Here is a 16,584-nt window from a genome sequence, read left to right as displayed (position 1 = left end):
TATTGGAACTTTCTTCAATGACTATAAGTTATAATAGTAAAAAATATACACAATAAGAAAGTGATTTTCCTTTTTTTCTTCATGTTTAATCCATTTAATAGAAACCAAGTATCCATTAAAAAGATTGTTAAAGTGAAATGGTGACAGAAAACGATCAGTCATATATTAAGTCAAAACAAAAATAATAAAAGGGCCTGTATCAGAGGATCTAATTTTTGTAAAATGTGTTTTATTAATTTCCTAGGGCCACCATAGCAGATTACCAATAATGAGTAACTTAAGCAATAGAATCTAGAGGATCGAAGCCCACAGTGCAGGTGTCCCCGGGGCCATGCCCCCTCCGAAGTCTCGAGGAGAGACTCCACCCCAGCCTCTTCTAGATTCTGGTGGTTATTGGCAATCCTTGGCTTGTGACAGCATAACTTCATTCTGTGCCTCTGACTCTTCATTTTTATGTGTTTCTATACCCAAGGTTTGCTATTTTATTTCATTTCATTTTATTTTAATAAGGACATCATTGGTTTTAGGGCCCGTCTCATTATGTCATGATCTCATCTTAAATGATTACATCTGCAAAGACCTTATTTCTTTTTAAAAATGCTTTTAGGGTTGATTTACAATGGTCTCAATTTCTGTTTTACAGAAAAGTGATCCAATTATACATATATACACACACACACATTCTTTTTCTCATGTTATCCTCCTTCATATTCCATCACAAGTGACTAGATAGAGTTCCCTGTGCTCTACAGCAGGACCTCATTGCTTATCCACTCCAAATGCGATAGTTTGCATCTATTAACCCCAAACTCCCCGTCCATCACACTCTCTCCCCTTCCCCCTTGACAACCACATGTCTATTCTTCAAGTCCATTAATTTGTTTCTCTTCTGTAAATAGGTTCATTTGTGCCGTATTTTAGATTTAGTGATATCATATGGTATTTGTCTTTCTATTTCTGACTGACTTAGTATGAGAATCCATAGTTTCATCATCCATGTTGCAAAAGGCATTATTTTTTGTTTTTATGGCTGAGTAGTATTCCATTGTGTGTATGTACCACATCTTCCTAATCCAATCGTCTGTTGATGGACATTTAGGTTGTTTCCATGTCTTGGCTGTTGTGAATGTATCTTTTTCAAGCAAAGTTTTGTCTGGACATGTGAGCAGGAGTGGAATTGCTGGGTCATATGGTAGTTATTTATTTAGTTTTCCGAGGTACCTCCACACTGTTTTCCACAGTGGTTGTACCAATTTACATTCTGACCAACAGTGTAGGAGGGTTCCCTTTTCTCCACACTCTCTCTGGCATTTGTTATTTGTAGTCTTATTAATGATGGTCATTCTGACCAGTGTGAGGTGGTACCACTATGTTGCTTTGATTTGCATTTCTCTAATAATAAGTGATACTGAGCATTTTTCCATGTGCCTGTTGGCCATCCATTTGTCTTCTTTGGAGAAATGTCTATTTAGGTCTTCTGCCCAATTTTCAATTGGGTTGTTTGTTTTTTTTGCGTTTGAGTTGTATCAGTTGTTTTTATATTTTGGAGATTAAGCGCTTCTTGTTTGGATCATTTGCAGCTATTTTCTCCCATTCTGTAGGTCCTCTTTTTTTTTTTTATAGTTTCCTTTGCTGTGCAAAAGCTAGTCACTTTGATTAGGTCCCATTGGTTTATTTTTGTTTTTATTTCTATTTCCTTGGGACATTTATCTAAGAAAATATTTGTACAGTTGATGTCAGAGAATGTTTTGCCTATGTTCTCTTCTAGGAGTTTGATGGTGTCTTGTCTTATGTTTAAATCCTTAAGCCACTTTGAGTTAATTTTTGTGCATGGTGTGAGGGTGTATTCTAGTTTCACTGATTTACATGCAGCTGTCCAGGTTTCCCAGAAATACTTGCTGAAGAGACTGTCTTTCCCATTTTATCTTCTTGCCTCCTTTGTCGAAGATTAATTGACCATAGATGTCTGGGTTTATTTCTGGGTTCTCTGTTCTGTTCCATTGATCCGTGTGTCTGTTTTGGTACCAGTACCACACTGTCCTGATTAATGTGACTTCATAATATCGCCTGAAGTCTGGGAGAGTTATGTCTCCTGCTTGGTTTTTGTTCCTCAGGATTGCTTTGGCAATTCTGGGTCTTTTGTGGTTCCATATAAATTTTTGGATTGTTTGTTTTAGTTCTGTGAAAAACGTCATAGGTAATTTGATGGGGATGGCATTGAATCTGTAGACTGCTTTGGGGTAGTATGGCCATTTTATGATACTAATTTTTCCAACCCAGGAGCGTGGAATAGCTTTCCATTTCTTTGAATTGTCTTTAATTTCCTTTATTAATGTTTTATAGTTTTCAGCACATAAGTCTTTCACCTCCTTGGTCAGGTTTATTCCTAGGTATTTAATATTTTGGGTGTGATTTTAAAAGGTATTGTACTTCTGTATTCCTTTTCTAACATTTAATTGTTAGTATGCAGAAACGCAACTGATTTCTGAATGTTAATCTTGTATCCTGATGCTTCGCTGAGTTTGTTGATGAGTTTGAGTTGTTTTTGTGTGGAGTCCTTTGGGTTTTCTATATAAAGTATCATGTCATCTGCATGTGTGAGCATTTTACCTCTTCTCTTCCAATTTGGATACATTTATTTCTTTGGTGTGTTTGATTGCTGTGGCCAGGACTTCCAATACTATGTTGAATAAAAGTGATGAGAGTGGACATCCTTGTCTTGTTCCAGATTTTAGTGAGAAGGCTTTTAGCTTTTCTGCATTGAGTATTATATTTGCTGTAGGTTTGTCATAAATGGCTTTTATTATGTTATTTCCTTTTATAACCACTTTTGTAAGAGTTTTTTTTATCATGAATGGATGTTGGACTTTGTCAAGTGCTTTTTTTTGCATCTATTGAGATGATCATGTGGTTTTTGACTTTTTTTAATGTGGTGTATGATGTTGATTGATTTATATATGATGAACTATCCTTGTGAACCCGGGATGAATCCCACTTGGTCGTGGTGTGTGAGCATTTTTATATGTTGTTGGATTCAGTTGGCTAAAATTTTGTTGAGAATTTCTGCATCTGTATTCATTGAAGATATTGGCCTATAATTTTCTTTTTTAGTAGTATCTTTGATTTTGGTATTAGGGCGGTGGCGGCTTCCTAGAATGTCTTTGGGAGTACTGTTTCTTCTTCAACCTTTTGGAAAAGTTTAAGGAGGAGGGGTACGAGTTCCTCTTTGTATGTTTGGTAGAATTCGCTTGTGAAACCATCTTCTCTTGGATTTTTTTTTGTAGGGAGTATTTTTTTAAATTACATATTCAATTTAATTTCTTGTGATCTGTTCAATTGATCTATTTCTTCTTGATTCCATTTTGGCAGGTTGTATGTCTCTAGAAATTTGTCCATTTCTTCTAGGTTGTTAAATTTGTTGGCATATAATCGTTCATAGTATTCTTTTATGGTTTTTGTATTTCTGCATTGTTTGTTGAGATTTCTCCTTTTTCGTTTCTTGAGTTATTTCTCTCTTCTTTTTAGTGAGTCTGGCCAGAGGTTTGTCAATTTTGTTTACCCTTTCAAAGAACCAACTCTTGATTTTATTGATTTTTTTTCTATTCTTGTTTGAATCTCCATTTTATTGATTTCCTCTCTCATCTTGATGATTTCCTGCCTTCTGCTGACTTAGGTCTTGTTTGTTCTTCTTTTTCTAATTCTTTTGGGTGGTAAGTTAAGTTGCTAATTTGAGATTTTTCTTCTTTTTTGAGGAAGGCGTCTTTCATTCCCAGGGAAGTGAGAGCAACAAAAGGTGGGGCTTGTTTGCAGTGCTCTCCTCTGTGCCAACCCCTGAGATGTTTTGGGCTGCAGGTGGTGCCTGTTCATGGACCCTTGGTGGCAGGCCAAGCTAGCTGTGGTGTGCTGCTCCCTAGCCCTTCAGACTGTCTCCACACAGCCTAATTTTCTCCCCAGAACTAACCTCTGGAGTCTGAGTCTCAGTGCCCAGCCCTCTGCTGATTATTTCAGGCTGCGGTGTCTGGGGGCAGTGGTACCAATGGTCTGTGCAGCTCTTTTCTCTCTGCTTTGCCCTCCGCAGTCCAGCTGCCGCACTTCTCTCTGAGGCTTTGAGGTTCTTCTACATCTTGGCTGATTTCCCCACCAGTTAGGTGGCCTCCCAAAGTGAGGATTCCTTTCCATTTTCCACAACTCCCTCTCAGGAGTGCTGGTCCCATCCTAATTCCTCCCCCTGCCCCTCTTTTTTTCCCCTTTTGTTCTACCCAGTTATGTGAAGGGTTTCTTGCCCTTTTTGGAGATTTAACGTCTTCTGCCTGCATTCAGTAGTGTTCTGTGTGATTTATTCTACATGCAGATGGCTTTTTTTTTTGATGTGTTTGTGAGTGCCACGTCTTACTCCTCCACCATCTTGATCCCACTGTCTAGTTTACCTTTTGGAAAAAAAATCATTTATTCAAGAAATATTTTCTGCTAGGTATTGGGTATCACAATCCACTGGTCATTCCTGAAAGGGATTAATTTCCAAATATACAAACATCTCATATAGCTTTATATCAAAAAACAATTGACCCAATTAAAAAATGGTCAGAAGCTCTGAACAGACATTTTTCCAAAGAAGACAGACAAATGGCCAAAGGACACATGAAAAGATATTCAACATTACTAATTATTAGAGAAATGCAAACCAAAATTATAATGAGGTATTATCTCACACCAGTCAGAATTTCCATCATCAAAAAGTAACGCTGGAGAGGGTGTGGAGAAAAGAAAATGCTCCTACAACTGTTGGTGGGAATGTAGGCTGTGGCAACCATTATGGAGATAGTAAGAGTTTCCTTAAAACACAAAAATAGAACTATCACATGATCTAGCTATTGCACTCTTGGGCATATACCCAGATAAAACCGTAGTTCGAAGAGATACATGCACCCCAATGTTCACTGCACTGCTATTTACATTAGCCAAGGCATGGAAGCAACCAGAATGTGCAGCAACAGAGGACTGATAAAGAAAATGTGATAAGTATATGCAATGGAATATTACTTAGCCATAAATAGCATGAAATAATATCATTTGAAGCAATATGGATGGAGCTTGAAATTATCATACTAAGTGAGGTTAGTCAGATAAAGACAAATATCATATGATATCACTAATAGGTGGAATCCGATAATAATGATACAATAGAACTTATGAAACAGAAACAGATTCAAGGGTTTTGAAAGAAACCTTATGTTTACCAAACAGGAAAAGTGGGAGGAGGAGGGATAAGTTAGGGCCTGGGCTACTACATATAGAGTAGATGGGTAACAGGGACCTGCTGTACAGCAGGGAGAAATTTACTCAGTGCTTTGCGGTAAACTATATGGGAAAAAATCTGAAAAAGAATAGATGTCTGCCTATCTATCTATCTATCTATCTATCTATCTATCTATTTATCTATATCTGATTTACTTTGCTGTACACCTGAAATTAAAACAACTTTGTAAATCGCATATATTCCAATAAAATTAAAAACAAACAAAAGACAATCCATGGCCATTTGAGAGACAGGCATTTAATAAGCAATGATGGCATACTTTAGTGTTCAACTGTGTACAGACAGGCAGTTATATTAAGGTGGTCAGGTGGAAAGACGACTTGGAATGAGGCAGTGTTCTCATCCCTCTGGTCTGGACAGAGACCAGACACGTTTGTACAGTTACAGCATCCAGCGTTTTCGCCTGGTGGGCAAACAGGAAGACAGGTCATTATATTATCCATGGGGTAATTTACTTTAAAGCATTTGGGAAAAAGCAGCGTGCTTGGCGTACACCCAGGGTGCCTCCAGTTTAAACCCCTGGGGTCACTAACCAGCATGTGATGTGCCCTCATCTGGAACCATCCCTTTAAGAGTTGGCGATTTAGAGCAAGTATTCTTTTCTGAACTAACAACAAGGAGTTGGTTAATTGACATGAAAGTTGGCAGAAATGATGAAGTCATTCGTGTGGAAGTATGTGACAGCTGGGGTGAAGAGAGCAGGACCAGACACCCTGCCAGCTGTGCACGGCCCAGGGCTAGAACCTGCGGTCCTGCTTCTCGCCCCAGAGAGAGGGTCCTGTCCCTGCCGCAGAATTCCATGGCACCGACCTTGCGATGATCTTTGCTGTGCACAGAGGGACCCTCCCCCGGGGGCAGAGACTTGGTTAAAGGCTCTTATCTTCTTGTTCAAGGTACATGCATGTGGAAGAATTTAATCGGAGAAGGAGGAGGATGCAGGAGTCTACCTGACACTCTTGCCAGCTCTTCGAGTTTCCTTGAGCCCTTTGCTCTATTCTTGGAGAGAGGTCTCCTCTATTGTTCTTTGCATTTCTAACAATTACCTGCCCCCAATCTCTATTTCAACACTCAAGTGTTCCCTTAAGAGATACACCGATTGAGGGCTATTTGAGACGGGGCTGACAGGTGAGAAAGACAACCTCAGGGAGGCAAGCTGTAGACTAAATCTGAGGAAGCAGGGAGAGAATTCTAGAACTGGCCAAGCTGCTAGTGTATCAAAACCACACAAGCAAGAATGGTTGTGATCTTGACTTCCAAAAAATTGTTGAAAAGGTACTTGAAATCGATCGTTCTTCCTTCAATGAGTCCATATTGTTTATTAGTTTTCAAGTATGTGGGAGGCCTTTTACCTGGAGCCTTTTCTTGGAGTGTATGGCAGCTGTAACAAATTATGCTTGAACTTCAAACTGGATAACTTGTCCTCTGACTCGGCTTTCTTGTCCTCCGACTCACCCTTGTTCCCTTCCTGATGTACAAAGAGCACTAGTTCCACCTCATCGGATAACTTGTCCTCCGACTCACCCTTGTTCCCTTCCTGATGTACAAAGAGCACTAGTTCCACGTCGGCTCTCGCGTGCTGAGTGCTTCACATTCCATTTGCCGGTCCTCGTGCTAGGCAGATGGACAGAGCTTTTCCCTGCCCCTCGTCCCTTTCCAGACCATCCAGACATGCTGTCTGCAGCACGTTTCTCTAGGGGATCCCAACGGGCTTCGGGACTGGCTCAGCTGTAGGACTTCTCATTGCAGTGCTGGTTGGAGAAACTGCAAGGTGTCTAAGAATTACCTCACCCCCCCCCCCCACTCAGGAAGCAGAGCTGAGACATCAGGACTGGCTGCAGAGCTGCTGTCTCATGGTTCAGTGGACAGCGTGCAGGTTCCACCAGGCCGTCACCCTGTGGGCATCATGTTAAGTGAGATACGGGTTCTCAGAAAAAGCCCGATTTCACTTCAGCAGAAGCACACTGAACACATTTTTTAAAAACCTGTGGTGGAACCAGGAGGAGCTTTCATGATTCTGGTAATTACTTTACCGTTTTAAGCCCCATTATTAGTCTGTGAGCCCGTGGCAATAGCTTAATTCCTTGCAATTGCCACGGGAGGAAGTTAGAGGCCACAGAGCACATGTGTTTCAGCCGCTCAGGTTCGGAGGAGCAGGCTTGTCCTTTCAGCTTCAGGGAGTCCCTTCTGCACTAATTCTTCAACCTTGTCCAGTGTCCTGAGAACCCTGGGAGAGCAGGAAATGATGTGAGGACATGGCGAATTGAACGGCAATTCCTGGATTTATTTATTCAGCCAACATGAGATTTTGATACCGTGAGTTCTGCACAAAGAACCAAAGGTATATGACGGTGACCAAATACTCAAGATCAAGGGACCGTAGGAGAGACTAAAGTACATGGGTAATTTCGATGCCACAACTCTATGAGAGGCGCTATGGTAGCAGGGAGAGCATGCAAGGTACAAAGGCAGCACACTGAAGGTCACCTCATCCAGTCTCAGAAAATTAGGAAACAGGACCCTGTAAGGAGGAACAGGGCTTCGAGAATAAGGAGAATCAGATGAGGAAGCAAAAGCGTCTTCTGTGCACTGTGTGCAGAGGCTGAGAGTTAAATCCAGCTTGTAGAACCACAAGCAGTTCATTCGAGCAGAGCAGAGTCCAAAGCAGCAGACAGCATAAAGCATGCCCCCAGGATGGAGCTGATTCAGAAGAAGAGACTCCTTCCATTTCACCAACCTGACACATGTGGGGCTGGAATGTGGGCACCATCCCAGCCAGTCTCTCCCATGAGTTTATATCTGAAGAGACTGGGGAGCTGCATTTTAAAGCCTTGTTGAAAAACCACATGCTGATGAGCCACAGTAGAAGCAAAGCCCCACACATACTGAGCACAGAGGTAGCCTTAGGACAAAGGGACTCCTGCTTCCCAGTGACAGTGATGCCCTCTTTGGGGATCTTCGTCTCTGCAGGCGGTGAAGTAGGAACAGAGACGTTTTTCATGCACCTGGAAATTACTACCCAGCTGGTCCTCTGGCATGCTATCAATATGGAGTAAGAGATTTTTTTCCCCTGTCGGCTGGTCAAGGACCAAGCACTTCCAGTTTAGAAAGAACCGCCTGATACACTCGGGGCCCGTTGGAACTGGGGATTTGGAGAATTCTTCCCTGCAGATGGGGAGAACTGGTGATCCCTGGAGGGGCAGCCTTTCGTCCACGTCCACGGGGAGGAGGCCTTCTGTTTCCAGGACTCTCTGCATCACTGCAGCTCCCATGCCTTTAAATCTTCTTTAATCCAACCTAGCGCTACCTTGTTGCAAATCAAATTTGCACGAATCCTGCAAAGACAAGGAGCATTGTTTTCTGCACAGGCCCAGAGTGAAGGAAGTGGAAGGCGAAGCATGCAGCCCTAGTGAAGGTTGGTCTCTGACAGTAAGGACAGGACCCATTCGGTGAGGAGGAAGAGCAGGTGGCAGGGGACCACCAGCAAGGCGACTGGGAGGGCAGCAATGGAGGATGAGCCAGCTAAGAGGAGCCCAGAGCCACCTAGGACGCCACAGGACAGATTCTAGAGTCAGACTGTTGGGGTTCAAACCTTAGGTTTAAATCACGTACAGCCTATGAAAAGCTTAGAAAAGGGTCTTACGTGTTTGAGCCGCAACGTTCTTAACAGTATACAGCTGAAACAGTGATGCCTTCTGGATCTACTACCTTGCAGGGTAATAACAAACAGCTGCCCAATAAACTGCTTTTAATTTGCTGGGATTCATATACTGTTTCTCCAGTGAGCAAGTGAGGCCATGATTTCTTAGGTCAGGAAATCCTATAAGTTGTAAAATGTCAAGAAATCTAGGTTAACTGAAAATCTTTTGTTAGAAAAAAATATAGATTAGCTGAACAGACCTCCTCTGTACAATATATCCTCATTTATTTTATCTGTTGGAAAGAAGTATGGAGGGAAACTTTTCTCAGTGTGTTATAACAGGAGAAGTTAATATTTGATTAGCGTTAATATTTCAAAAAGTTTTGGGGAGGAGTAGATGAGTTTACAGTTGTGGGTTTGGGGAGTTTTGTTTGCTTGCTTTAATTTTTTTGTTTTTACTGCAAAGAGAACAGTTATCCAGGCAAAAAAAGCTTTAAATTTCAAATTAAACAGGTAAAGTGAGATAATTCTGTTAGATTTTTGCAGATGATCAACTGTTTCCAAAAGTTACTTTCCATAAGAGTCATCTAGAGTGATGGTTAAGAATGACCCAAATCCCTATTTGCCACAAGTACCACAGTTAATTTTGATGTAATTTATACACGGACCACGCTTTTTATAGAATATATGTTTATATATATTATAAATATATATATTTATTTTGTCTTGTTAGGGCCACACCCCTGGCATACGGAGATTCCCAGGCTAGGGAGCAAATAGCAGCTGGAGCTGCAGGCCTACACCGCAGCCATAGCCACCACCACGCCAGATGGGAGCTGCCTCTGCAGCCAACACCACAGCTCACCACAATGCGGGATCGTTAACCCCCTGGGCCAGGCCAGGGATCAAAGCTGCCCTCCCATGGGCTCTACTCAGAATCCTTTCCGCTGAGCCAGGATGGGAACTCCCTGGACCATGCTTTTAAAAACATGCGTGATACACAAAGGGGAGTCAACGTTACCGTTATTCTTAACAGTTGGTGCGTGGAAACGAGACTGAATTATTCCATGTAATATGGCTTTGTCGAATTTTTGAAATTCAGTACAGTTAAAACGAAAATAAGCAGGAAACAATTTTCTGGGATGCAAACCGCCTGAAGGCAAGGACCATCTTTTCCCTCTGCTTCTCCAGGGCCCGGCAGGGGGCAGTCAGGCCATCTCCGAAGGAGGGAGGAGCGGGCAGGAGGAAGCCCCCCGCCGCAACACCTCGGCCAAGGGGCTGGATGGGGGGGACCTCAGACGACGGACTTCAGCCCCCTTGCCACGAGCAGGTAGGATGCCCTCGGCCCACGCCTTTGGAGGGCTTTCTGTGCGGCGCAGGACGGACGCCCGAGGAGGAGGGTGCGCTCCGGGGGCCTCCCAAGGTCAGCCCGAGGCGGGGCGGGTGCGCTGGGCGCTGGGGAGTTCCTCCCGGTTGCGGTTGGTTTCGGGGAAGCGCGGGGATGACCGCATTGGGGAGCGAGTGTGTGCAGCGAGGGCTGCATCCGGCGGACCCGTTCTCCGTTCCCAGCCGCGTTTGCACTTCCTGCCCCGGCTCCCCCGGAAACCGTGGCTTTGCTGGAGAAGTTAAAATGCGAGCTGGGTGTGAACGCCTCTGGGGAGATGGAGGAGATGAGTTGGGTGTGAAGGCCTCTGGGGAGGTGGAGGAGATGCGCTTATTTTGTGGCTGTAACTGTTGTGGGTTTGAACCGTTGATGCTTAGTCAAGGTGGGAGCATCCCCTGGGGTGGGCTGGTTGCGGGGCCTCAGCACCTGTCTGGGAAGCCCCCGCCTGGGCCTCTGCGACTTGTGGCTCAGGTTTTCTGCGGAGCAGCAGGTATGAGTGTGAGCCGGTGACTGCAGGATGACACGGCTCAACAGCCCATTTCTCTGGGCTGCTCTGGCAGGAAAGAGGTTTGGGGCGTTGTGTGACTGGGTTTGTGGTTTTCTGTTATTTTTTACGTAGGCATTTCTTGGTTTTCTCTTTGCTCTCTCTAGAGCTTTTAAAAAGAGGACTTTTTGCGGTTGACATGGACGCTATTCATGACAAGGAAAATACACACACGTATGCGCATGTAGAAATCCCCTAATACTGAAGTCCGGAGATAAGCACTAGATTTTGCTGCACAACCTTCCTCATTTTTTCTTTGCTTATACTAATGTATATCTTGGTTTTGATATCCTGAAGCTTATGAAATTTGGGGGTACTGCTTTAACTAGTTGGTTTTAAGATTTTATTTATTTATTTATTTTTTCCACTTGTACAGTGGGGACCAAGTTACACATACATGTATACATACTCTTTCCTCCCATTGTTGTGTTGTAAGTATCTAGACATAGTTCTCAACGCTACGCAGCAGGATCTCATTGTAAATCCATTCCAAGAGCAATAGATTGCATCTGTTAACCCCAAGCTCCCGATCCCTCCCACTCCCTCCCTCTCCCCACCTCTCCCCGCAGGCAGCCACAAGCCTCCGAGTCTATGATTTTCTTTTCTGTGGAAACATTCATTTGTGCTGTATATTAGATTCCAGTTAGAAGTGATATCATATGGTATTTGTCTTTCTCTTTCGCACTTACTTCACTCAGTCTGAGTCTCTAGTTCCATCCACGTTGCCCCAAATGGCATTATTTTGTTCTTTTTTATGGCTGAATAGTATTCCATTGTGTACATATACCACATCTTCCTAATCCAGTTGTCTGTTGATGGACATTTGGGTTGTTTCCATGTCTTGGCTATTGCGAATAGAGCTGCAATGAACATGTGGGTGCATGTGTCTTTTTCCAGGAAAGTTTTGTCTGGATATATGCCCAGGAGTGGGACTGCTGGGTCACATGGTAGTTCTATGTATAGATTTCTAAGGTATCTCCAAACTGTTCTCCATAGTGGCTGTACCAGTTGACATTCCCACCAACCGTGCAGGAGGGCTCCCTTTTCTCCACACCCCCTCCAGCACTTGTTATTTGTGGACTTATTAATGATGGCCATTCTGACTGGTGTGAGGTGGTATCTCATGGTAGTTTTGATTTGCATTTCTCTAATAATCAGTGATGTTGAGCATTTTTTCATGTGCTTGTTGGCCCTCTGTACATCTTCCTTGGAGAACGGTCTGTTCAGGTCTTTTGCCCATTTTTCCATTGATTGATTGGCTTTTTTGCTGTTGGGTTGTGTAAGTTGCTTGTATATCCTAGAGATAAAGCCCTTGTCCATTGCATCATTTGAAACTTTTCTCCCATTCTGAAAGTTGTCTTTTTGTTTTCTTTTGGGTTTCCTTTGCTGTGCAAAAGCTTGTTAGTGTGATTAGGTCCCATGTGTTTATTTTTGCTCATATTTCTGTTGCCTTGGGAGAATGACCTGAGAAAATATTCATGATGTTGATGTCAGAGAGTGTTTTGCCTATGTTCTCTTCTAGGTGTTTGATGGTATCTTGTCTTATATTTAAGTCTTTCAGCCATTTTGAGTTTATTTTTGTGCATGGTGTGAGGGTGTGTTCCAGTTTCATTGCTTTGCATGCAGCTGTCCAGGTTTCCCAGCAATGCTTGCTACATGGGCTTTCTTTTTCCCATTTTATAGTCGTGCCTCCTTTGTCAAAGATTAATTGACCAAAGGTGTCAGGGTTTATTTCTGGGTTCTCTATTCTGTTCCATTGGTCTGTCTGTCTGTCTGTTTTGATACCAGTACCACACTGTATTGATGACTGTGGCTTTGTAATACTGCCTGAAGTCTGGAAGAGTTATACCTCCTGCTTGGTTTTTGTTTCTCAGGATTGCTTTGGCAATTCTGGGTCTTTTGTGGTTCCATATAAATGTTTGGATTGTTTGTTCTAGTTCTGTGAAAAATGGGTCATTTGATAGGGATTGCACTGAATCTGTAGATTGCTTTGGGTAGTATGGCCGTTTTTACAATAGTAATTTTTCCAATCCATGAACATGGAATATCTTTCCATTTCTTTGAATCCTCTTTAATTTCCTTGATTAATATTTTATAGTTCTCAGCATATAAGTCCTTTACCTCCTTGGTCAGGTGTATTCCCAGGTATTTGATTTTTTGAGGTGCAATTTTAAAAGGTATTGTATTTTTGTATTCCTTTTCTAACATTTCATTGTTAGTATATAGAAATGCAACTGATTTCGGAATGTTAATCTTATATCCTGCTACTTTGCTGAATTTGTTAATTGGTTCAAGTAGTTTTGGGGTTGAGTCCTTAGGGTTTTCTATGTATAGTATCATGTCATCTGCATACAGTGACAGTTTTATCTCTTCTCTTCCTGTTTGGATGCCTTTTATTTCTTTTGTTTGTTTGATTGCTGTGGCTAGGACTTCCAAAACGATGTTGAAGAGCAGTGGTGAGAGTGGGCATCCCTGTCTTGTTCCAGATTTGAGTGAGAAGGCTTTCAGTTTTTCCCCATTGAGGATTATATTTGCTGTGGGTTTATCATAAATGGCTTTGATTATGTTCACAGGAATGTTCCCTCTATACCCACTTTGGTGAGAGTTTTTATCATAAATGGATGTTGGACTTTGTCAAATGCTTTTTCTGCATCTATTGAGATGATCATATGGTTTTTGACTTTTCTTTTGTTAACGTGGTGTATGACGTTGATTGATTTGCATATGTTGAACCATCCTTGTGAACCTGGGATGAACCCCACATGGTCATGGTGTATGATCTTTTTGATATGTTGTTGGATTCAGTTGGCTAAAATTTTGTTGAGAATTTTTGCGTCTATATATTCATCAATGATATTGGCCGATAGTTTTCTTTTTTGGTGGTATCTTTGTCTGGTTTTGGAATGAGGGTGTTGGTGGCATCATAGAATGTCTTTGGGAGTGTTCCTTCTTCCTCAACCTTTTGAAAAAGTTTAAGGAGGAGGGGCACCAGATCCTCTTTGTATGTTTGGTAGACTTCGCCTGTGAAGCCATCTGGTCCTGGGCTTTTATTTGTAGAGAGCGTTTTTATGATGTATTCAATTTCATTTCTAGTGATCAGTCTATTCAGTTGGTCTATTTCTTCTTGATTCAGTTTTGGCAGGCTGTAAGATTCTAGAAAATTGTCCATTTCTTCCAGATTGTCAGATTTGTTGGCATATAGTTGTTCATAGTGTTCTCTTATGGTTTTTTGTATTTCTGCAGTATCCATTGTGATTTCTCCTTCTTCATTTCTAATTTTGTTTATTTGGGTTCTTTCTCTCCTCTTCTTAGTGAGTCTAGCCAGGGGTTTGTCAATTTTGTTTACCTTTTCAAAGAACCAGCTCTTGGTTTTATTAATTTTCTCTATTGTTTTTTGAATCTCTATATTATTGATTTCCTCTTTGATCTTTATGATTTCCTTCCTTCTGCTGACTTTAGGTTTTGTTTGTTCTTTTTCTAATTCATTTGGGTGGTGGGTTAAGTTGTCAATTTGTGATTTTTCTTCTTTTTTGAGGAAGGCCTGTATTGCTATGAATTGCCCTCTGAGCAGTGCTTTTGCGGCATCCCATAGATTTTGAGTGGTTGTGCCTTCATTATTGTTTGTCTCGAGGTATTGTTTAATTTCCTTCTTGATTTCCTCATTGACCCATTGGTTTTTTTAGTAGCATGTTGTTTAGTCTCCATGTAGGTTTTTTCTCATTTCTTTTCCTATGGTTGATTTCTAGTTTCATACCATTGTGCTCAGAGAAGATACTTGAAATAATTTCTATCCTCCTAAATTTGCTGAGGTTAGCTTTGTGCCCCAATATGTGATCAATTCTTGAGAATGTTCCATGTACACTTGAGAAGAATGTGTATTCTGATTTTTTTTGCGCTTAGTGTCCTGAAGATCTCAATTGAGTCTAACTCTTCTATTGTTTTCTTTAGGATCTCTGTTGCTTTATTGGTTTTCTGTCTAGAGGATCTGTCCATTGATGTGAGGGGGGTATTAAGGTCTCCTACTATGATTGTATTCCCATCAATTTCTCCCTTTATGTCTGTTAATATTTGTTATAGTATCTGGGTACTCCTAGGTTTGGGGCATAGATGTTGATGATAGTAATATCCTCTTCTTGAATGGATCCTTTAATCATTATTGTCCTTCGTTGTCTTTCTTTATGGCCTTTGTTTTAAAGTCTATTTCATCTGATATGAGTATTGCAACTCCTGCTTTCCTGTCATGTCCATTGGCATGAAATATTTATTCCCACCCCCTCACTTTCAATCTATATGTGTCTTTTGTCCTAAGGTGAGTTTCTTGTAGACAGCAGATTGAAGGTTTTTGCTTTTTTATCCAATCAGCCACTCTGTGTCTTTTGATTGGAGCATTCATTCCATTGACATTTAAGGTGATGTTTGATAGATGATTATTTATTGCCATTTTAAACCTCGTGTTCCAGTTGATTCTTTGATTCTCCATTCTTCATTTCTTTTTTTGTTTGGATGATTTTCTGTTTGACTGTTTTCATTTTTTTTTTGTGAATGTAGTGTTTGGTTTCGATTTGTGCTTGCCCTATTTTTTAAGTATGTTAACCCCTTCCTATAATTGTGTGTTTTAGCCTGATAGTCCTGTAGGTTCACACACTTCATTACCATAATAAAATTTAAAAAATTATAAAAAGAATCTATTTACTTCCTTACTTCCCTTGCCCACATTTTTTGATTTTGATGTCTCTTTTTTTCTTTTTAATTTAATTTTATTTTAAATATCTTCATGATTAGATCTGTATTGTGGCTTATTTGAGTGACTGCTCTCTGATTGTGGTTTCCTCCATCCTAGTTCTTCCTTTTTTTTTTTTTTTTTTTGATTTAGAGAAGCCCTTTCAATATTTCTTTTAGAATGCATTTTGTATTGCTGTATTCTTTTAGCTTTTGTTTGTTGGAAAAAAATTTTATTTCCCCTTCTATTTTAAATGATATTCTTGCTGGATAGAGTATTCTAGGTTGCATATTTTTTCCTTTTAGCACTTTAAATATCTCTTGCCATTCCCTCCTGACCTGTAGAGTTTCTGTAGAGAAATCAGCTGATAACCTTATGGGGGTTCCCTTATAAGTAACATTTTGCTTTTCTCTTACTGCCTTTAGGATCCTCTCTTTATCAACTTTTGCCATTTTTATTATAATGTGTCTTGGTGTGGATCTGTTTGGGTTCAACTTGTTTGGGGCCCTCTGTGCTTCCTGTATCTTAAAATCAGTATCCTTTTGATTTGGGAAGTTTCCAGTGATAATTTCTTCAAATATATTTTCCATCCCCTTATCTTTTTCTTCTCCTTCTGGAATTCCTACTATGTGTAGATTGGCCCGCTTTATATTATCCCATAGGTCTCTTATATTGCTCTCATGTTTTGTTTGGTTTTCTGTCTGCTGTCCTATTTGGGCGATTTCCATTAGTCTGTCTTCTGCATTACTAATTCATTCTTCTGCATTATTAATTCTGGTTTTTACTGCCTTTAGCTCAGTTTGTATCTCTGCAAATGAATGTTCTAGTTTTTCTTGGCTTCTCCTTATATTTTCTAGTTCCTTTCTGAGGGAGTCTGCATTACTGTTCATATCTTCTCTTAATTCCTTCAGTATTTTCACTGTCTCCCTTTTGAACTCCACGTCTGTCTGACTGCAGAGTTCTGTTTCATTGTTGACTGCTT

The 16,584-nt window shown here is 41.0% G+C and overlaps 2 protein-coding genes across 4 annotated transcripts in view; one reads left to right on the top strand and one right to left on the bottom strand.

The window, feature by feature from the left end:
- GBP2 (guanylate binding protein 2, interferon-inducible) overlaps positions 1-16,584 on the top strand; it is a 264,757-nt gene that overhangs the window by 85,241 nt on the left and 162,932 nt on the right. For all 3 annotated transcript variants that reach the window (XR_014842734.1, XR_014842732.1, XR_014842735.1), the window contains exon 14: positions 10,146-10,284. The gene's annotated coding sequence lies outside the window, so the exon portion shown is untranslated. The remainder of the gene's footprint in view (positions 1-10,145; positions 10,285-16,584) is intronic.
- LOC100523668 (guanylate-binding protein 2-like) overlaps positions 1-16,584 on the bottom strand; it is a 55,704-nt gene that overhangs the window by 22,189 nt on the left and 16,931 nt on the right. The window lies entirely within an intron of this gene.

The sequence above is a fragment of the Sus scrofa genome, chromosome 4 (genome assembly GCF_054392235.1).
Source record: "Sus scrofa isolate SSC_HxYL_T2T_F1_AM1 chromosome 4, Sscrofa_HxYL_maternal_Yorkshire_Landrace_v2.0, whole genome shotgun sequence".
NCBI classification, from domain to species: domain Eukaryota; kingdom Metazoa; phylum Chordata; class Mammalia; order Artiodactyla; family Suidae; genus Sus; species Sus scrofa.
Note: the sequence above shows the minus strand (reverse complement) of the source record. Positions and strands in the feature narration are given on the sequence as shown.